The 22855-nt window shown below is 43.3% G+C and overlaps 2 protein-coding genes across 3 annotated transcripts in view; one reads left to right on the plus strand and one right to left on the minus strand.

Moving 5' to 3' along the window:
* C5H7orf57 (chromosome 5 C7orf57 homolog) overlaps nt 1-4200 on the minus strand; it is a 171179-nt gene extending 166979 nt beyond the window's left edge. Inside the window, exon 1 of one of the 2 annotated variants that reach the window (XM_056520260.1) lies at nt 4121-4200. The gene's annotated coding sequence lies outside the window, so the exon portion shown is untranslated. Of the gene's footprint in view, nt 1-3832; nt 3991-4120 lie in introns of those variants that run through there. The other variant, XM_056520259.1, reaches the window with a different exon arrangement.
* A 281-nt stretch (nt 4201-4481) lies between these two features.
* Nucleotides 4482-22855, plus strand: part of LOC130273443 (uncharacterized) — a 237271-nt gene continuing 218897 nt past the window's right edge. Inside the window, exon 1 of the mRNA XM_056520258.1 lies at nt 4482-4690. The gene's annotated coding sequence lies outside the window, so the exon portion shown is untranslated. The remainder of the gene's footprint in view (nt 4691-22855) is intronic.

Genomic DNA, 22855 nt, shown 5'->3' on the forward strand with positions numbered 1-22855 from the left:
GATAGTCTGACTACGATAGTGGACTGGGTAACAAACTGTATGTTGATGACTATTCATAGTGGACTAGGTGACAATCTGTATTACAGTGACCATTTATACCATCCATCATGTTGAAAGTGTAGCTCCCACCAAGTTATATATAATCTAATATGTCCCTACCTATTAGTAATCTAGCCCTAACCCCCTACCTGGCTTTAAAAACATTTTAAATCGCTTTAATAGAGCAGATTTAGTGCTTCTAAATCTGCTCTATAAAGCAGGGCAGGAAGCAGTGCTTCCCAGCAGGCACAACGTCACTGATGCCTTGCTGGGCGCTTGCTTCCGCCCTCAGATCGTCTATGCAGCGCTCCTGTCAGGAGCGCTGCATAGACGATCTGCCAATAGCACGGCAGGCAGCTCAGGGGTCTCCTCCTCCCTGTTTAGCTGTGCATGTGCTATCCAGGGAGGAGGAGTAGAGGAGCAACGCCGGCCTGCCGTGCACGATATTACTGCCGGTGTGAGGTGGTTTTTTGCGCCCCCGTAGATCCATGCATCCACCTCACACCGGCTAATATAAGACCTCAGATCAGACTTACCCATCCGGAAGATCAATGCAGCAATGAGTGCTCGCGCTGCCTCCAGACAGGGTAATGGGGGTGGGCAGGGCCACGTCCAAGGCCAGTGTTGCTGGCCAATGCGCGCAGCCCCAGCTATCAGCGTGCTCGCTCTTGCCTGTTTGATTGACAGGCGGGAGCGAGCACAGCAGTGCCTGAATTTTGACTCATTGCCAGGCTGAAATGAGTCGAAATTCAGTGGTGACGTCACTGCTGAATGCATTCGGCCACTAGGAGGGCGACCCCTAGTGGCCGAATTTAAAAGTGATTTTAAACTTGTTTAAAATCACTTTTTTTAATTAAAGTATATTAGAGATATGTTGTAGAACTTAAGTACTACAACATATCAATTTTTGTACTTCATGACAGTGCCCATTTAACCATATCATTATGTGTTTTTAATTGTTTGGGCCCATTATTTGTATTGTTTTCTGTATCTTGCTTAAGCTTGCATTTTAATGTGCTTCTATTTCTCCTCCACCCCTGATGAACCCGATGTCAACATTTGGGAGAAATGAGTTGGAAAAAGGTGCATGAGAATTGATGTGCATAAGGATACCACCTCTTTATCATTTATTAGTGTGGTACCTTTATTTCCCATCCCTTTCCACACTTATGGTTAGTAAGGTTATGATTACTTATGTAGGTTGGGAAAGTTAGAAGACAGCATATTCACCTGTATCCTCATCCCCTTCCCTTGTAGGTCACTGCTCGACCTCATATACATTTTTCATATATTGTGGGCCATCATATGTATAGTGTTTTTTTTCTATGTATGTATCACGTTTTAGTGAAATCTTAGTTATAATAGACACTAACTATCTACGCCTCATTGGTAAAATGTATTCATATTACTATGGATTTAGCTAACATATACTATCTTAAGCAAGTGAACAAAGAAAATCAGGAAAAATATGAAACTTTGGATACACTTAACATTTGTCATATATTCTCTTAGATAGCACCCTTAACTCCATTTATATTACTGGACATAAGACCTTTCAATATATTACCGTACTTACAGATTATATAGTATCATACTCATTCTCCGCATAACAGACAATATGTTCTACCAGGATATATATTGTATCATATATTAACCCAAGAGTGAAACCGAGACAGGATACATAAAAAAAAAAAAAAAAAGCTAAATTTGCCTTGTTTCAATAGAATAATATAAGATATTGTCTCAGGTTCATACCCTGCGGTTGCCGAGTGTCCAGTTGGAAAATCCAAAAAGACTCTTAGAGACTAAGGAGGGTACATCTCAAATCCCCACCTCTGGAATGTCTGTGTACTTTTTCTATGCCCATCACTTTTGAAGAAGTCACATCAAACTGGATACCATTGGCATCTGATTTATGCGTTCTAATATGTATAAGAAGACATATCAGATGCCAAGGGAACCCAGTTCAATCTGTCATCTTTATCCAAACATTTTACCGATATATACAAAAGGAAGGTCACATCTTTAATCTCTGGGCATAGAAAAAGTACATAGACATTCCAGTAATAACTTTTATTCTTTGCCTAACAGAGGGAACATTTAGTGTTTTTATTGGTACAATTTTTGTAGTATTTGACACCTTTTGTTTATTTTAATTCCACTTTTTTGGAGGCAAGAAGACCAAAACCATTCATTTTGGTATATTTTTACTACAGTGTTCACTGTGCATAATATATAGCATACCCATTTTATAGTATGGGTCGTTATGAACGCGGTGACACCCACTATGTACGAGTTTTTGAGTTTTTATTTATCCATGCTGACAGCCTGTGAGAACCAGTCAAAGGCTTCTGTAGCTGGCAGAGAAGGGTTAGTCATGGCAGTGGCTTATGCCCCATCTTCGCGTTCACAACACATAAACGTTTAGCTGAAGCTGCTCACTTAGGCTATGTTCACAAGTCAGAATGTCCGCATGAAAAATCTCTGTACCGACACTCTGCAGAATTCAGAGGTCAGCATGATATGCCGGCGCTAGGACTGCTCGGGAGTGCATAGCGTCAGCAGAGAGAATGGACATGTTCATTCTTTCTGTGGACACCGGAATTAGAATTTCCACGCCAGATGTTTCTGGCACGGAAATTCTGCTATGTGCACAGCGCAGCAGAATCCCATTAAAATCAAGATGGAAATTCTGGCATGTGAACATAGCCTCAGGGACAGATTTATCAATATGTGTCTGTGTGCTGCCTTTTTCTGCTGTGTTTTTGGCTTATGTGCACCAAATTTATCAAAACTGCACACAGACTTTGATAAATTTTGCACAAGTTCCGGAGCGATGGGGGCACCTTGGGGACGTGGCAACAGCGATGGAGGGCGACATCCAGGGCAGCGGTAACCGGTCCGGAGCGGCGGGGACACGTGAGTATTACCTCCTTCAGTGGTCTTCAACCTGCGGACCTCCAGATGTTGCAAAACTGCAACTCCTGGCATGCTTGCTTGCTGGGAGTTGTAGTTTTGCAACATCTGGAGGTCCGCAGGTTGAAGGTTCAGAACCTTTTTTTTCTAGATTTTCACCCTTTAAAATTGGTGTGCGTCTTATATGCCGGAGTGTCTTCTATGGCGAAAAATACGGTAAATCTCGGCCACCTCATAGTCAAGAATAGAACACTGCATTTCACAGTCATTTGTGCCAAAGTTGTCTCTTTTGAAACTGCACAAAAACGTGGAACCAAAACTAACTACATAAAAATGTTGTGCCAGATTACAGCCAAACAATGTAAGGAAGCCAATGATAGATCTCCCCCTATGTCTTGGATCAATATACACCAAACGTATTGATCCAATTGCTCAATGAAATGGTGTGGGCACGCTGTGGTATACTATAGCATCCTCCTCTCACAGGCTGCTGCCATATACCACAAAATGTCCTTTCTTAGGAAAGAATGCGTAACACCTCATTCCAGGGGCATTGTGTGTGGTGCCTGGCACACAATGCATCGGACATCTTGTTTTGAGCAGATAATAGCAGTGTTTACCAACCTGTGCGCTCCCAGCATGATAGGAGTTGTAGTTTTGCAAAAGATGGAGGCACACTGGTTGTGAAACACTTAAAATTATGAACAAGAACAAATACATTGGGAACAAAGTGCAAGTGATGCAGCAATTAGCATTTCTACTCATGGCTAGAAAAGTGCGGAACTGTGTCATGATCTGCCTGTACCCTGCTCCACCCAACTCTCCGATACTCCGTGCCCCACATATACGGATGGACAGCTCGCTATCGTGACAGTACCTGGTCGCCGTGCAGCCTGATCCTCCAGCTGATCGCTATGAAAATGCCTTAAACTGAAATACACAAATGCTATCTCCAGCGCGACGTTCCCGTCCCCATAGCAACCACTAGCCGCGACGGTTGCTAGAGGGTAAGTGTGTGCCATTTCCCCCCCACAACTAGGCCGCGGCCATTTTATCGAAGACTGACGATGACAGTCCCCGTAGACATCACGGTGACATGTATATATGCTGCTTTATATTCTGCTAATCAGATCGGCTGATTCGTCCACGGCTGCCCCGATCTTACCTCTCTGCGCAACTGAAGCACCTGACACGTTCAAGGGCATGGTCGTATGACGTCACCGTATAGGGCGGGGCTTCTTAAGGAAGGGGCGGGGTCTCTAGGTTACAGCGCTAACGGAGGAACTAGCAGCAGTGTTGTGTGGTAGGGAAAGGATAAGGCTGGCAGGGTAGAAATGTTATTTACATGGGACTGCATAATGGGCCTGAGGGGTAAGGAGTGATGCTATTAACATGGTACTTTATAGCCCCTTAAAGGACATTTGAAGTAAAAACTACTATTTAATCTCAGGGGTCCAACTGGAGGGGCCCCTGCGATCTCCCGAACCGGGCCCCTGCATTGTCGAGCTGTGCGCCTGCGCGTAGAGTCGACCTCTCCCCACACTGCTGGGTATCCCCGTCTCTCGGATACCTTGTACCCCACATAGGAGAGCGGGGGTCCCAGGGTTCAGACACTTTATAAGTTGTTTTCGCAGCATATTTCCCTTAACTCCTTGAGGACCAGTCCATTTTTGCATTAGTTTTTTTCCTCCTTCCCTTCTAAAACTCTTGAGGGACAGTTATAATTGTTCCTTTGGTAAGCGAGTTCTTTTTATTATCATTATTATTATTAATTTTTTTTTTTAATTGTGGGTTTCTCGTATTTTCATTCTCAGCCAGATATCAAGGAAGCAGCAACAGCCAGACATTGCCAGGGTGGTCAAGGAGCATTGTTACTGGCCCTCCCCAGCTTAACCCCTTAAGGACGCAGCTCATTTTCACCTTAAAGAAAAACTGTCACATTTTCTCCCGCACTATCCACATGTACTGGTGCATAGTGCGGGAGACGCTGATTAAAATGAGCCCTACCTTGGTCAGATCTGCGCCGCCGTTCGCCCGCAATTGTAGTTTTAATCTCTGTGTATATCCTGCTGTAACTGGCAAAGGCGGGGCTTCTGCGGGCTAACGGACACTGACGTCCGCGCCGCTCATGAATATTCATCCCTTCTGTTCTCCCTCTCTTCGCTGCTCCTAACCAGAGGGAGGGGGATGAATATTCAATATACCGTCAGTGTCAGTTAGCCCGCAGAGCCTTTGCCAGTTACAGCAGGATATATACAGAGATTAAAACTACAATTGCGGGCGAACGGCGGCGCGGATCAGACCAAGGTAGGGCTCGCTTTAATCAGCGTCTCCCGCACTATCCACCAGTACATGTGGATAGTGCGGGAGATAATATGTGACAGTTTTCCTTTAACCCCCTTAAAGACCCGGCCATTTTTTGCACATCTGACGACTGTCACTTTAAACATTAATAACTCTGGAATGCTTTTACTTATCATTCTGATTCCAGTTGTTTTTTCATGACATATTCTACTTTAACATAGTGGTAAAATGTTGTGGTAACTTGCATCCTTTCTTGGTGAAAAATCCCCAAATTTGATGAAAAATTTGAAAATTTTGCATTTTTCTAACTTTGAAGCTCTCTGTTTGTAAGGAAAATGGATATTCCAAACAATTTTCTTTTTATTCACATATACAATATGTCTACTTTATGTTTGCATCATGAAGTTGACGTGTTTTTACTTTTGGAAGACATCAGGGGGCTTCAAAGTTCAGCAGCAATTTTGCAATTTTTCACAAAATTTTCTAAATTGGAATTTTTCAGGGACCAGTTCAGTTTTGAAGTGTATTTGAAGGGCCTTCATATTAGAATTACCCTATAAATGACCCCATTATAAAAACTACACCCCCAAAGTATTCAAATGACATTCAGTCAGCGTTTTAACCCTTTAGGTGTTTCACAGGAATAGCAGCAAAGTGAAGGAGAAAATTCACAATCTTCATTTTTTACACTCGCATGTTCTTGTAGACCCAATTTTTTAATTTTTACAAGGGGAAAAAGGAGAAAATGTATACTTATTTGCGTAGCCCAATTTCTCTCAAGTAAGCACATACCTCATATGTCAATGTAAAGTGTTCGGCGGGCGCAGTAGAGGGCTCCGAAGGGAAGGAGCGACAAGGGGATTTTGGAGAGTATGTTTTTCTGAAATGGTTTTTGGGGGGCATGTTGCTTTTAGAAAGCCCCTATGGTGCCAGAACAGCAAAAAATAAATAAAAAACACATGCCATACCATTTTGGAAACAAGATCCCTTGAGGAACGTAACAAGCAATTAAGTGAGCCTTAACCGCTTAAGGACCAAGGACGTATGAGTACATATTTGGTCCCACTCCCGTGATATAATGCAGGGTCCCACGGTGATGTATATAAAAATATATCGTTAATTAAACTGCACGGTCAATGGCGTACGCGCAAAAAAATTCCAAAGTCCAAAATAGTGCATTTTTGGTCACTTTTTATATCATTTAAAAATGAATGAAAAGCGATCAATAAGTCCTATCAATGCAAAAATGGTACCATTAAAAACTTCAGATCACGGCGCAAAAAATGAGCCCTCATACCGCCCCATACACGGAAAAATAAAAAAGTTATAGGGTTAGAATATGACAATTTTAAACGTATTAATTTTCCTGCATGTAGTTATGATTTTTTCCAGAAGTACGACAAAATCAAACCTATATAAGTAGGGTATCATTTTAATCATATGGACCTACAGAATAAAGATAAGGTGTCATTTTTACCCAAAAATGTACTACGTAGAAACGGAAGCCCCCAAAAGTTACAAAACAAATTTTTTTTTTTAATTTTGTCGCACAATGATTTTTTTTCCGTTTCACCGTACATTTTTGGGCAAAATGACTGACATCATTACAAAGTAGAATTGGTGGTGCAAAAAATAAGAAATATGGATTTTTAGGTGCAAAATTGAAAGAGTTATGATTTTTTAAAGGCAAGGAGCAAAAAAGGAAAGTGGAAAAACCCCCGGTCCTTAAGGGGTTAAAGGGAACCAATCATCAGATTTTACCCTATATAATGCTTGGCAAAGCGTTATATAGGGTAAAATTGTTGTCCTCACCATCCCCGGGGGACACTCCTGCCCCCAGGGATGGTGAAGATATGAAGTTATAAACTAGTCGCCGCCGTAAGTAGTCACCTGGGCGGGGAGCTCTTCTCACCTACTACCGTTCTTCAGCCGGGAGCGACGCCCCCTCCGCTTGATTGATGGGCCGCGTCATTGTTCCGCTCACTGAACAGACGGAGCAGAGTGATGATGCTGCCCATCAATAAAGCGGAGGGGGCGTCGCTCCAGGCAGAAGAACGGGAGTAGGTGAGAAGAGCTCCCCGCCCAGGTGACAACTTACGGCGGTGGCGGGGACTAGTTTATAACTTCATATCTTCACCATCCCTGGGGGCAGGAGCATCCCCCGGGAATGGTGAAAATAAAGAATTTACCCTATATAACGCTTTGCCAAGCGTTATATAGGGTAAAATCTGATGATTGGTTCCCTTTAATACCCCACAGGTGTTTCATGACTTTTGCATATGTAAAAAAATTTATAAATGTCACTAAAATGTGTTTCCCCCCAAATTTCAAATTTTTGCAAATGTTAATAGCAGAAAATACCCCCAACAATTTGTAACCTCATCTCTTCTGAGTATGGAGGTACCCCATAAGTTGACCTGAAGTGCACTACGGGCGAACTACAATGCTCAGAAGAGGAGGAGTCCTATTTGGCTTTTCGAGAGCAAATTTTGCTCGCATTTAGGGAGCCCCTATGGTGCCAGGACAGCAAAAAAAAAAACATGTGGCCTACCATTTTGGAAACTAGACCCCTTGAGGAACGTAACAAGGAATAAAGTGAGCCTTAATACCTCAAAGGGGTTTCATGACTTTTGCATATGTAAAAAAAAAAAAAAATTTCACTAAAATGTGTTCCCCCCCCCCCAAATTTCACATTTTTGCAAGGGTTAATAGCAGAAAATACCCCCCCAAATTTGTAACCCCATCTCTTCTGAGTATGGAGGTACCCCATAAGTTGACCTGAAAAGCACTACGGGCGAACTACAATGCTCAGAAGAGGAGTCCTATTTGGCTCTTTGAGAGCAAATTTTGCTCGGGGGGCATGTCGCATTTAGGAAGTCCCTATGGTGCCAGGACAGCAAAAAAAAAAAAACACATGGCATACCATTTTGGAAACTAGACCCCTTGAGGAACGTAACAAGGGGTACAGTGAGCATTTACCCCCCCCCCCCCACTGGTGCCTGTAAGATCTTTGGAACAGTGGGCTGTACAAAATTTTTAATTTGCACAGCCCACTGTTCCAAAGATCTGTCAGACACCTGTGGGGTGTAAATTACATTCCTCGAGGGGTGTAGTTTTTGCTTTTTTTGCGTTTGTCAAAACCGCTGTAACAATCAGCCACCCCTGTGCAAATCACCTCAAATGTATATGGTGCACTCTCCCTTCTGGGCCTTGTTGTGCGCCCCCAGAGCACTTTGTGCCCACATATGGGGTATCTCCGTAGTCGGGAGAAATTGCATTACAAATTTTGGGGGGCTTTTTTCCCCTTTTACCTCTTGTCAAAATGAAAAGTATAGGGCTACACCAGCATGTTAGTGTAAAAAAAATTATTTTTTTACACTAAGACACTGGTGTAGACCCCAACTTCACCTTTTCATAAGGGGTAAAAGGAGAAAAAGCTCCCCAAAATTTGTTAGGCAATTTCTCCCGAGTACGGTGATACCCCATATGTGGCCCTAAACTGTTGCCTTGAAATACGACAGGGCTCCAAAGTGAGAGAGCGCCATGCGCATTTGAGGACCACATAGGGATTGCATAGGGGTGGACATAGGGATATTCTACGCCAGTGATTCCCAAACAGGGTGCCTCCAGCTGTTGCTAAACTCCCAGCATGCCTTGACAGTCAGTGGCTGTCCAGAAATGCTGGATGTTGTTGTTTTGCAACAGCTGGAGGAAACACTGCCTTACGATATGTTTTTTTATTTCTATTGGGGGGGGGGGGGGGGGGGGCTGTGTGAGGGGGTTTATATGTAGTGTTTTACCCTTTATTATGTGTTAGTGTAGTGTTTTTAGGGTACATTCGCACTGCTGGGTTTACAGTGAGTTTCGCACTAGGAGTTTGCGCCGCGACAGAAAATTTGCCGCAGCTCAAACTTGAAGCAGGAAACTTACTGTAAAGTCGCCTATGTGAATGTACCCTGTACATTACTTTTGCAACAGCTGGAGTCACACTGGTTGGAAAACCTTCAGTTAGGTTCTGTTATCTAACTCAGTATTTGCCAACCAGTGTACTGATCGCCGAAGGGCATGCTGGGAGATGTAGTTATGCAACAGCTGGAGGTATGCAACTACAACTCCCAGCATGTGGTTTGGGCATGCTGGGATTTGCAGTTTTGCAGACCAATTCACAGTGATCTCGAAACTGTGGCACTCCAGATGTTGCAAAGCTACAAATCCCAGAATGCCCAGCAGCGTGTGGGCATGCTGGGAGTTGTAGTTTTGCAAGATCTGGAGGGCCACAGTTTAGAGAACACTGCACATCTCCAAACTGGTCAGGTAAGGGACCTCCGCCGCTGGATTACCATCGGTGGGCAGAACGGGGGAACCGAACTTTACCCCGATCTGCTATTGGTTGTTGCTTCTTAACGACCAATAGCAGGGATAGGCGGGGTGGCACCGCTGCCACCGAACTCCTATCCCTTCAGGGGGACCGGGAGTTTCTTAGTCACCCCCGCTCCCCCTGATTTTCTGGGTCATCGGACATCGGTATGACCCGGATCGGCCAAAAATCGCTGGTCTGAATTGACCTGTGATTTCCGGCGACATGGGGTGGTCTCAAGACCCCCCTTGACATGTGCACGGGATGCCTGCTGATAGATATCAGCAGTCATCCCGGTCCGATCCCCGATCGGCTAGCGGTGGGGACTGGAATTCCCACGGGTGTATCCATACGTCCTTAAGGACTCAGGATTCAGGGCGTGTGCATACTCCCTGCTTCCTGAAGAGGTTAAATAATGCCAACCTGTTACCGCCTAGACCCAGGAGCACCATTTGTGACGCTTTGGGCCTGTTGGTACCGGCTCTTCCAGACACCCCTGTGGTGGTGGTTACTGGGGTAATAATTGGCGGTAAGCTCTAGCTGTAATTGGGGTTGAATTGCAACAGGTAGTGAGCGGCTCCGGCTAGCTGATGCAAGACTACAACTCCCAGCATGCCCTTACAGTAAGGAAATGCTGGGAGTTGTAGTTGAACCAGCTAGCGGGCAGGTTGGAAATGTGGGCAGGTGGCTGGCAGCAGAGCAAAGTACAGCTTTGTTATTTCTTATTTCCTGCCCAGAGCCGTGATCGCGGCTCTGGCGGGAAATATGAAATTACAGTGCCGTACTTTCATATTTCTGTGAGCCAGCTGGTTCCGCTCCCCTGCCTTCAGCCACCCGACCGCATCTACCATTTCGCTGTTGCAACTACAACTCCCAGCATGCCCTTACAGTGAGGACATGGGAGTTGTAAATGCAAAATTCGGATTGCCTATCAGAGGGGTTAGGGGTCCAAGGGACTTGGAACAGGTGTGTTTTAGTGAAGCCCTGTTGAGTGCCTTTCTATATCATCAGAGGGACAGACATTCTAATGAGCCATTAATTCTAATCCTCACAGTGGGGTTACTATATAGGGTGAAGATACGGCTCAGAGCCAATTGGCTAAGTCCTAATTGTGCTAGAACCCCTCTCAAGAAGCTCTGTCCACCCGATCAGAAGCTTTCTCAGCATCTAAGGACAATACCATGCAGGGAATACCAGCAGATTGCACATGATGCGTAATAGAGAAGGTTTTCAGTGTGTTGTTGCGGGCCTCACATGCTCTTTCCTTGCATGCGAATTGCGAATAAAAATGTAGTCACAATCACGAGGATCTAATAATCTCTAAGTAGTAAAGTCTTAAAGGTGTATTCCAGCGCAAAATAATTTATCCCCTATGCAAAGCATAGGGGATAAGTTATAGATCGTGGGGGGTTCGAGCGCTGGGGCCCCCCTGGGATCTCCTGGACGGGGCTGCGGCAATCTGCAGGAAGTGAAGTTTCGTCCCCAGCAGAAAGCCGCGACAGACACGCCCCCTCCATGTATCTCTATGGGGTACATGGAGGAGGCGTGTCGGCTGCCGCGTCATGCGGGGATGGAACGCCCCCTTTCCAGCATACTGCTGCGGCCCTGTCCAGGAGATCCTGAGGGGCCCCAGCGCTCGGACCCCCCGCGATCTGTAACTTATCCCCTATCCTTCAGATAGGGGATAAGTTATATTGCACTACAGATCTCCTTTAACTGATGCATACAGTATGTAAATACCTCCTTTATACCGTTGAGCGCAGTGGAGGATTAGGGTATCTTGGGGAAATGTGTTTAGGTCCTCCAGCGTCCTCACCAAGAAGGTTCGCTGTCCATGGTTAGGGGCAACCCTGTATGGAACATTTCACACATAGTGAGCATCATTATTGATTTTTGTATCCAGCAACTGGACATGGAGAGACTTATGAAAGATGGCTGCACGTTTAATTTTCTGGGAGGGCGAACTACTGTGAATCCATGTCTTGTAATACCGATTGGGGAACCCCACTAACTGGTCCTGGCAGAGGTGATTTTCCTGTGAACAGACTATCTGGGACCTCTGCTTGTGGAAGTGATATAGTGTCTTTGCTCACTTCCCACGAATGTTGAGGCCCTCACTATTCAGGTACGAAACTTTAACCTATTGAGGACGAAGGGCGTACCTGTATGCCCTTTGCCCACTCCCTTTTGTATAACCCGGGGCCACGCCATAGAGGGTTGGGCCTGGGACCCATGGCTAATAGCGCGTGGCACAGATCACGGTGCTGCGCACTATTAACCCTTTAGACGCAGTGTTCAAAGTTTATTGCAGTGTTCAAAGTTTATGTGTCTAAAGTGAGACTAAACTGCTGCCAGCTAGATCAGGGGGCTTTCCGGGATTGCTGCGTCCCGAACAGCTGTAGGACACGAGGAGGGTTCCCCTACCATCCTCCTGGTGTCCGAATCACTGCTCATTTAAAAAATGTGTAAATAAAATAAACATATGTGGTATCGCTGCATGCGGAAATGTCCGACTTATAAAAATATATTGTTCATTAAACAGCATGGTCTTTTTTGTATCATGAAAAAATTTATAAAAAGCGATCAAAAAGTCCAATCAATACAAATGGTACTGCTAAAAACTTCTGATCACGCCGCAAAAAAATGAGCCATCATACCCCTCCGTGCGCGCGCAGAAAAATATAAAGGTTATAGGGGTCAGAAGATGACAATTTTAACCATATAAATATTCCTGCATGTAGTTATGATTTTTTCCAGAAGTAAAACAAAATCAAAGCTATAGAAGTAGGGTATCATTTTAATCGTATGGACCTACAGAATAAAGAGAAGGTGTCATTTTTACTGAGAAATGTACTGCGTAGAAACGGAATCCCCCGGGGTGAGCAGGCGGTGATCGGCAGGGTCTCAATGGTAGCCATGACAGCCAGGGACCTCCGAACGGCCCCTGGTAACCTGTAAAACTAATATGAAAAGTGATCAAAATGTCCCATGTACCCCAAAATGGTACCACTAACGTCGACTCCTCGTGGAAAAATTTTGCTATCACATAACATTGTTGGTATAAAAATGAAAATACAGCTCTCAGAAAAAAGCGATGCACAAGATTTTTTTTTTATCAACATTTTTTTTTATAGTGTAAAAGTAATAAACCACAAAATATAGAACATAAATGAGGTATTGCCATAATGGTACCGACCTGCAGAATAAAATTACATTGATTACAGCTTTTTGGAAATATTGCCTTACTAAAAATGTAATAGAGTGATCAAAATATCAGACATACACCAACATAGTACTATTCAAAACTGCTACTTATCCCGCAAAAAATAAGATTCCACACAATTCCATTGGTAAAAAATAAAATAAAAGTTACAGCTCTCAATATGGTGACACTCCCAAAAAAATTTTTAAACAAAAAAGTTATTTTTTTGTGATGTAAATGGGATAAACCATGAAAACGTATATAAAATAGGTGTCACCATAATCGTACCGAACGGCAGACTAAAAATAACTTGTAATTTATATTGCATGAAAAATTACAGTAAAAAATGTAATAAAAAACAATGGCAGGACTTTCGATTTCTTTTTTTATTCAAACCACCTCATAAGACATGGAATAAAAAGCGATTAGAGTGTCAGATGTACCTCAAAATGGTACTTATAAAAACATCGGTTTGTCTCGCAAAAATATTTTGGAACCCAAAGGCCCCTGCATTTTGATCAGGGGTTTACAAAATATCCTATATAAAAGGAAGACCCAAAATCCACACGTTGCTCTGCCATGTCTAAGGCCTGTGTGTGAGTCATGTAGCAATCTAGGGCCTCATGTGGGATGTTTCTAAATATGTCAGAGTGGCATAATTGAAAAAAATATATAAATATTTTGGAATTCCACTTCCACCTTGCTTGCATTTAACTTTGAAGCTCTCTGCTTATAAGGAAAATGGATATTCCAAATAAATTATACATTAATTCACATACACAATATGTCTACTTTATGTTTGCATCATAAAGTTGACATGTTTTTACTTTTGGAAGACATCAGAGGGCTTCAAAGTTCAGCAGCGATTTTCCAATTTTTCACAAAATTATCAAAATCTGAATTTTTCGGGGACCAGTTCAGTTTTGAAGTGGATTTGAAGGGCCTTCATATTAGAAATACCCCACAAATGACCCAATTATAAAAACTGCACCCCTCAAAGTATCCAAAATGACATTCAGTAAGCGTGTTAACCCTTTAGGTGTTTCACAGGAATAGCAGCAAAGTGAAGGAGAAAAATTCAAAATCTACATTTCTTACACTCGCATTCTCTTGTAGACCCAGTTTTTGAATTTTTAATGTGGTAATAGGAGAAAAAGCCCCCCAAAATTTGTAACCCAATTTCTCTCGAGTAATAAAATACCTTATGTGTATGTCAAGTGTTCGGCGGGCGCAGTAGAGGGCTCAGAAGGGAAGGAGCAACAATGGGAGTTTGGAGAGTGAAATTTGCTGAAATGGTTTTTGGGGGGCATGTCACATTTAGAAAGCCCCTATGGTGCCAGAACAGCAGAAAACCCCACATGGCATACCATTTTGGAAACTACACCCCTCAAGGCACATAACAAGGGGTCCAGTTAGCCTTAACACACCACAGGTGTTTGACAATTTTTCGTTAAAATCGGATGTGTAAATGGAAAAAAAATGTTTTCACTAAATTGCATTTTTTCCCCAAATTTACCATTTTTACAATAATGGGAGAAAATGGGAGGTAATGGGAGAAAATTCCCCCCAAAATTTGTAACCCCATCTCTTCTGAGTATGGAAATACCCCATGTTAGGATATGAAATGCTCTGCGGGCGAACTACAATGCTTAGAAGAGAAGGAGTCACATTTGGCTTTTTGAAAGCAAATTTTGCTGAAATGGTTTTTTGGTGGCATGTCACATTTAGGAAGCCACTGTGGTGCCAGAACAGCAAAAAATACCCACATGGCATACTATTTTGGAAACTACACCCCTCAAGGAACGTAGCAAGGGGTACAGTGAGCCTTAACACCCCACGACTTTTTGTGAAAGTTGGATGTGTAAATGAAGAAAAAAATTTTGCACAAAAATGCAGTTTTCCCCCCAAATTTTACATTTTTACAAAGGGTAATAGGAGAAATGACCCCCCAAATTTGTAACCCCATTTCTTCTGAGAATGGAAATACCCCATGTGTGGATGTCAAATGCTCTGCTGGCGCACTACAATGCTCAGAAGAGGAGGAGCGCCATTGAGCTTTTTGAAAGAGAATTTGTTTGGAATGGAAGTCGGGGGCCATGTGCGTTTACAAAGGCCCCCGTGGTGCCAGAACAGTGGACCCCCCTCACATGTGACCCCATTTTGGAAACTACACCCCTCACAGAATTTAATAAGGGGTGAGGTTAGTATTTACACCCCACTGGTGTTTGACAGATCTTTGGAACAGTGGGCTGTGCAAATGAAAAAATTACATTTTTCATTTTCACGGATCACTGTTCCAAAAATCTGTCAGACACCTGTGGGGCAGAACTGCTGTAAAATCAGCCACCCCTGTGCAAATCACCAATTTAGGCCTCAAATGTACATAGTGCGCTCTCACTCCTGAACCTTGTTGTGCGTACGCAGAGCATTTTACGCTCACATATGGGGTACTTCCGTACTCAGGAGAAATTGTGTTACAAGTTTTGGGGCTTTTTTTCCTTTTACCACTTGTGAAAATAAAAAGTATGGGGCAACACCAGCATGTTAGTGTAAACATTTTTTTATTTTTTTTATTTACACTAACAGGCTGGTGTAGCCCCCAACTTTTCCTTTTCATAAGGGGTAAAAGGAAAAAAGCCCCCCAAAAGTTGTAGTGCAATTTCTCCTGAGTACGGAAATACCCCATATGTGACCCTAAACTGTTTCCTTGAAATACGACAGGGCTCCGAAGTGAGAGAGCGCTATGCACATTTGAGGACTACATAGGGATTGCATAGGGGTGTACACAGGGGTATTCTACGCCAGTGATTCCCAAACAGGGTGCCTCCAGCTGTTGCTAAACTCCCAGCATGCCTGGACAGTCAGTGGCTGTCCGGAAATGCTGGGATTTGTTGTTTTGCAACAGCTGGAGGCTCTGTTTTGGAAACACTGCCGTACGATACGTTTTTCATTTGTATTGGGGGGGACAGTGAAAGGGGGTGTATATGTAGTGTTTTACCCTTTATTATGTGTGTAGTGTAGTGTTTTTAGGGTACATTAACACTGGCGGGCGTTGAAGGTGAGTTTCCCGCTAGCAGTTTGTGCTGCGGCGAAAAATTTGCCGCAGCCCAAACTTGAAGCAGAAAACATACTGTAACCCCACCCGTGTGAATGTACCTTGTACTTTCATATGGGGGGGCGAACCTCCAGCTGTTTCAAAACTACAACTGCCAGCATTACTGACAGACCGTGCATGCTGGCAGTTGTACTTTTTGCAACAGCTGGAGGCACACTGGTTGGAAAACCTTCAGTTATCTAACGCAGTATTTTCCAACCAGTGTGCCTCCAGCTGTTGCAAAACTTCAACTTCCAGCATGTACTGATTGCCTAAGGGCATGCTGGGAGATGTAGTTATGCAACAGCTGGAGGTACTCAACTACAACTCCCAGCATGCCGAGACAGCTGTTTGCTGTTTGGGCATGCTGGGATTTGCAGTTTTGCAACATCTGAAGGGCTACAGTCTGAGACCACTATACAGTGGTCTCTATACTGTAGCCCTCCAGATGTTGCAAAACTACAACTCCCAGCATGCCCAGGCAGCTTTTTGCTGTGTGGGCATACTAGGAGTTGGAGTTTTGCAAAATCTAGAGGGCCACAGTTGGATCACCGCACAGTGATCTTCAAACTGTAGCCCTCCAGCTGTTGCAAAACTTAAAACTTAAAAAAATTATAACTACATGCACCAAAATTAGTATATGTAAAATTGTCATTTTCTGACCCCCCCTATAACTTTTTTTTTTTTTCCATATACGGAGCGGTATGAGCGCTCAATTTTGCGTCGTGATCTGAAGTTTTTATCGGTACCATTTTTGTTTTGTTGGGACTTTTTGATCGCTTTTTATACATATTTTGTAGGGTATACAAAGTGACCAGAAATACGCAAATTTGGACTTTTGAATTTTTTTTCGTGTATGCCATTGACCATGCGGTTTAATTATCATTATATTTTTATAGTTCGGTCATTTATGCACGCGGCGATACCACATGTTTATTTTTATTATGTTTACATATTTTTATATGGAATTTGGGAAAAGGGGGGTGATTCAAACTTTTAATATGGAAGGGGTTACAGGGTGTGTTTTTTTTTTACTTTTTATTTAAACTTCTTTTTTTTACACTTTTTTACACTTTTTTTTACAATTTTATGAGCGAACAGTAGATTCCTCATATAGATCAATGTGATTTCATAGAACCACATTGATCTGTGTGCTCTGCACCTGATTGATAAAGCCTGGTTCAGCCAGGCTCTATCAATCACAGATTCAATAAACAAAAAGAACTCCTAGATTGGCGCTGTTCCAGTGAAGGCAATGTTCCGTTCTTATTCAAGTAAAACCATATTTATTAATCAAAGACAGTTTTACAGGCACATCAAAGGCAAGACGCCTTTCGGGTCTCTACGTACCCTTTCTCAATTGCAGATGTAGCATGTTATAACAATAGCGATCATTTTATACCTACAAAAAGAACGCCAAACAAAGGGGGCGTGGCTATCCGCTTTCTGTGCGAGTAAGTTTAAAATATCATAAAAATGCAATACATAAAAAGAGAGGCTCAAAGACACAATTTAAGAAGCACCAAAGGGTTAAAAGTAATAATAATATATTAAACATCTGCCATAAAACTGTTATTGCACTTTTGAGCCGGGTGTGAAATAGTTCATTAACCTAAGCTCCTTAATCAGAGTGCACAAAATTAACAAACTTAACAAAATACACAGTTTTTCTTTTGCACAACATAATAGACATATATTTGCAATCTAAAAAAATCAATTTCTTTTAAAGAAACAGCAAATTCGATATAGATGAACAATATAGTGAAGGTATCACCTGACTCGGTTTTATGAATGAACACTCCATGTAAATAAACAGAGTAGCGTATCTGACGTGCCCGGCGTCATCTACACAATGAACTACCACAACTTTATGAATGAATGAACGGCTGCACTTGTATTCGGCAGAGTGCAGCTCAAAAGGTGAGTTGTTGACAGAGGTGTCAATAGATTACATTATTATGAATACTATTTGGGGGAATTTATATTGCTAAAAGTTTTTAAAAGTAACAAATACGAGTAACTAATGTCAATCTATTGACACCTCTGTCAACAACTTACCTTTTGAGCTGCGCTCTGCCGAATACAAGTTTAGCCGTTCATTCATTCATAAAGTTGTGGTACTTCATTGTGTAGATGACGCCGGGCACGTCAGATATGCTACTGTTTATTTACATGGAGTGTTCATTCATAAAACAGAGTCAGGTGATACCTTCACTATATTGTTCATCTATATCGAATTTGCTGTTTCTTTAACCCCTTAAGGACCAAGGGCGTACAGGTACGCCTTTGCTCCCTGGTACTTAAGGACCCCGGGCGGGGATCGGGCCGGGGTGACTGCTGATATCTATCAGCAGGCACCCCGCGCAAATGCCCAGGGGGGTCATTAGACCCCCCCCCCCCCATGTCGGCGATCGGCGCAAATCGCAAGTGAATTCACACTTGCGATTTGCGCCGATTCCGGGTCATACGGGTCTATGGTGACCCGGTGACCCGGAATAGAAGGGGGATCGCGGGTGTCCTAGACACCCACGATCTCCCTGTAGTGATAGGAGTGAGGTGGCAGGGTTGCCACCCCTCCTATCTCTGCTATTGGTGGTCTAGACGCGACCACCAATAGCAGATCGGGGGCGGAGGGGTTTACTTTCGGTTTCCCTGTTCTGCCCACCCACAATAGGCGGGGCAGGACGGGGAAACCGACAGGGACCGGCGCCGAAGATCCACTTACCCATCAGCGACGGCAGCGGGCGACGATCAGCGGCGGCAGCGGGCGACGATCGGCGGAAGAAGAGGACCGCGACACAGCTCCCTGGATCCAACAGAAGCCGGTGAGTTACTTAGCAACATCTGGAGGGCTACAGTCTGAGACCACTATAGTGGTCTCTAAACTGTAACCCTCCAGATGTTGCAAAACTACAACTCCCAGCATGCCCAGAGAGCAGTTTAGGCTTGCTGGGAGTTGCAGTTTTGCAACAGCTGGAGGTCTACAGTTTGAGACCACTGCAAAGTTATCTATATACTGTGCACATCCAGATTTTGCAAAACTACAACTCCCAGCATGCCCAGACAGCAGTTTGCTGTCTGGGCATGCTGGGAGTTGTAGTTTTGCAACATCTGGAGGTCCACAGTTTGGAGACCACTGTGCAGTGGTCTCTAAACTATAGCTCTCCAGATGTTGCAAAACTGCAACTCCCAGCATGCCTAAACAGCAAACAGCTGTCTCTGCATGCTAGGAGTTGTAGTTGCGATCCCTCCAGCTGTTGCATAACTACATCTCCCAGCATGCTTTTCGGCAATCAGTACATGCTGGGAGTTGAAGTTTTGCAACAGCTGGAGGCACACTGGTTGGAAAATACTGAGTTAGGTAACAGAACCTGACTGAAGGTTTTCCAACCAGTGTGACTCCAGCTGTTGCAAAAGTACAACTCCCAGCATGCACGGTCTGTCAGTACATGCTGGGAGTTGTAGTTTTGAAACAGCTGGAGGTTTGCCCCCCCATGTGAACGTACAGGGTACATTCACACTGGCGGGTTTACAGTAAGTTTTCTGCTTCAAATATGAGCTGTGGCAAATTTTTCACCGCAGAGCAAACTCCTAGCGGTAAATTCACTGTAAACCCGCCAGTGTGAACGTACCCTAAAAACACTACACTTACACATAATAAAGAGTAAAACACTACATATACACCCCCTTACACAGTCCCCCTAATAAAAAACGTATTGTACGGCAATGTTTCCAAAACAGAGCCTCCAGCTGTTGCAAAACAACAACTCCCAGCATTTCCGGACAGCCACTAACTGTCCAGGCATGCTAGGAGTTTAGCAACAGCTGGAGGGACCCTGTTTGGGAATCACTGGCGTAGAATACCCCTATGTCCACCCCTGTGCAATCCCTAATTTAGTCCTCAAATGCGCATGGCGCTCTCTCACTTCAGAGCCCTGTCGTATTTCAAGGAAACAGTTTAGTGCCACATATGGGGTATCTCCGTACTCAGGAGAAATTGCACTACTAATTTTGGGGGCTTTTTTTCCTTTTACCCCTTATGAAAAAGAAAAGTTGGGGTCTACACCAGCCTGTTAGTGTAAAAAAAAAAAATATGTTTTTACACTAACATGCTGGTGTTGTCCTTTACTTTTTATTTTCACGGGAGGTAAAAGGAAAAAAAGACCCCCAAAATTTGTAACGCAATTTCTCCTGAGTACGGAGATACCCCATATGTGGGCGTAAAATGCTATGCGGACGCACAACAAGGCTCAGAAGTGAGAGCGCACCATGTACATTTGAGGCCTAAATTGGTGATTTGCACACGGGTGGCTGATTTTACAGCGGTTCTGACATAAACCCCCAAAAATAACCACATGTGACCCCATTTTGGAAACGACACCCCTCACGGAACGTAACAAGGGGTATAGTGAGCCTGAACACCCCACAGGTGTTTGACAAATTTTCATTAAAGTTGGATGGGAAAATGAAAAAAAAAAAAAAATTTCACTAAAATGCTGGTGTCACCCTAAATTTTTCATTTTCACAAAGGAAAAATAAAAAAAGCCCCCCAAAATTTGTAACCCAATTTCTTCTGAGTAAGAGCATACCCCATATGTGGATGTAAAGTGCTCTATGGGTGTACTACAATGCTCAGAAGAGAAGGAGCGCCATTGGGATTTTGAAGAGAAAATTTGTCCGGAATTGAAGGCCACTTGTGTTTACAAAGCCCCCATAGTGCCAGAACAATGGACCCCCCCCCCATATGTGACCCCATTTTGGAAACTACACCCCTCATGTAATGTAATAAGGGGTACAGTGAGCATTTACGCACCACAGGTGTCTGACAGATTTTTGGAACAGTGATCCGTGAAAATGAAAAATTTTATTTTCCATTTGCACAGCCCACTGTTCCAAAGATCTGTCAAACGCCAGTGGGGTGTAAATGCTCACTGCACCACTTATTAAATTCTGTGAGGGGTGTAGTTTCCAAAATGGGGTCACATGTGGGGGGGGGTCCACTGTTCTGGCACCACGGGGGGCTTTGTAAATGCACATGGCCCCTGACTACCATTCCAAACGAATTCTCTTTCCAAAAGCTCAATGGGTGCTCCTCCTCTTCTGAGCATTGTAGTTCGCCCGTAGTGCACTTCAGGTCCACTTATAGGGTACCTCCATACTCAGAAGAGATGGGGTTACAAATTTTGGGGGGTATTTTCTATTAACCCTTGCAAAAATGTGAAATTTGGGGGAAACACATTTTTTTTTTTTTTACATATGCAAAAGTCGTGAAACACCTGTGGGGTATTAAGGCTCACTTTATTCCTTGTTACGTTCCCAAAGGGGTCTAGTTTCCAAAATGGTATGCCATGTGGGTCATTTTTGCTGTTCTGGCACCATAGGGGCTTTCTAAATGCAACATGCCCCCCAAAAACCATTTCTGAAAAACGTACTCTCCAAAATCCCCTTGCCGCTCCTTCGCTTCTGAGCCCTCTACTGCGCCCGCCGAACACTTTACATAGACATATGAGGTATGTGCTTACTCGAGAGAAATTGGGCTACAAATATAAGTATACATTTTCTCCTTTTACCCCTTGTAAAAGTTCAAAAATTGGGTTTACAAGAACATGCGAGTGTAAAAAATAAAGATTGTGAATTTTCTCCTTCACTTTGCTGCTATTCCTGTGAAACACCTAAAGGGTTAAAACACTTACTGATTGTCATTTTGAATATTTTGGGGGTTTAGTTTTTATAATGGGGTAATTTGTGGGGTATTTCTAATGGGAAGACCCTTCAAATCCACTTCAAACCTGAACTGGTCTCTGAAAAAAAGCGAGGTTCAAAATTTTGTGAAAAATTGGAAAAGTGCTGCTGAACTTTGAAGCCCTCTGGTGTCTTCCAAAAGTAAAAACATGTCAACTTTATGATGCAAACATAAAGTAGACATATTGGAAATGTGAATAAAAAAAAATAAAATATTTCGAATATCCATTTTCCTTACAAGCAGAAAGCTTCAAAGTTAGCCGCGGGACCCGCGATGTGCGGTATTAACCCTTTAGAAGCGTATTAACCCTTTAGAACACTTTAGAAGTGAAAGTGACCCGGCTGCTCAGTCATGCTGTTCGGGACCGCCGCGGTGAAATCGCGGCGTCCCGAACAGCTGACCGGACACCGGGAGGGCCCTTACCTGCCTCCTCGGTGTCCGATCGACGAATGACTGCTCCGTGCCTGAGATCCAGGCAGGAGCAGTCAAGCGCCGATAACACTGATCACAGGCGTGTTAATACACGCCTGTGATCTGTGTAAGAGATCAGTGTGTGCAGTGTTATAGGTCCCTATGGGACCTATAACGCTGCAAAAAAAAAAGTAAAAAAAAGTCAGTTAACCCCTTCCCTAATAAAAGTTTGGATCACCCCCCTTTTCCCATAAAAAAAAATAAAACAGTGTAAAAAAATAAATAAATAAACATATGTGGTATCACCGCGTGCGTAAATGTCCGAACTATAAAAATATATCATTAATTAAACCGCACGGTCAATGGCGTACGCGCAAAAAAATTCCAAAGTCCAAAAAAGCGTATTTTGGTCACTTTTTATACCATTAAAAAATGAATAAAAAGTGTTCAAAAAGTCCTATCAAAACAAAAATCATACCGATAAAAACTTCAGATCACGGCGCAAAAAATGAGTCCTAAAACCGCCCTGTACGTGGAAAAATAGGGGTCAGAAGATGACATTTTTAAACGTATAAATTTTCCTGCATGTAGTTATGATTTTTTCCAGAAGTGCGACAAAATCAAACCTATATAAGTAGGGTATCATTTTAACCGTATGGACCTACAGAATAATGATAAGGTGTAATTTTTACCGAAATATGCACTGCGTAGAAACGGAAGCCCCCAAAAGTTACAAAATGGCGTTTTTTTTTCTATTTTGTCGCACAATGATTTTTTTTTCCGTTTCGC

Source organism: Hyla sarda, chromosome 5 (assembly GCF_029499605.1).
Source record: "Hyla sarda isolate aHylSar1 chromosome 5, aHylSar1.hap1, whole genome shotgun sequence".
In the NCBI taxonomy this organism is placed as follows: Eukaryota; Metazoa; Chordata; class Amphibia; order Anura; family Hylidae; genus Hyla; species Hyla sarda.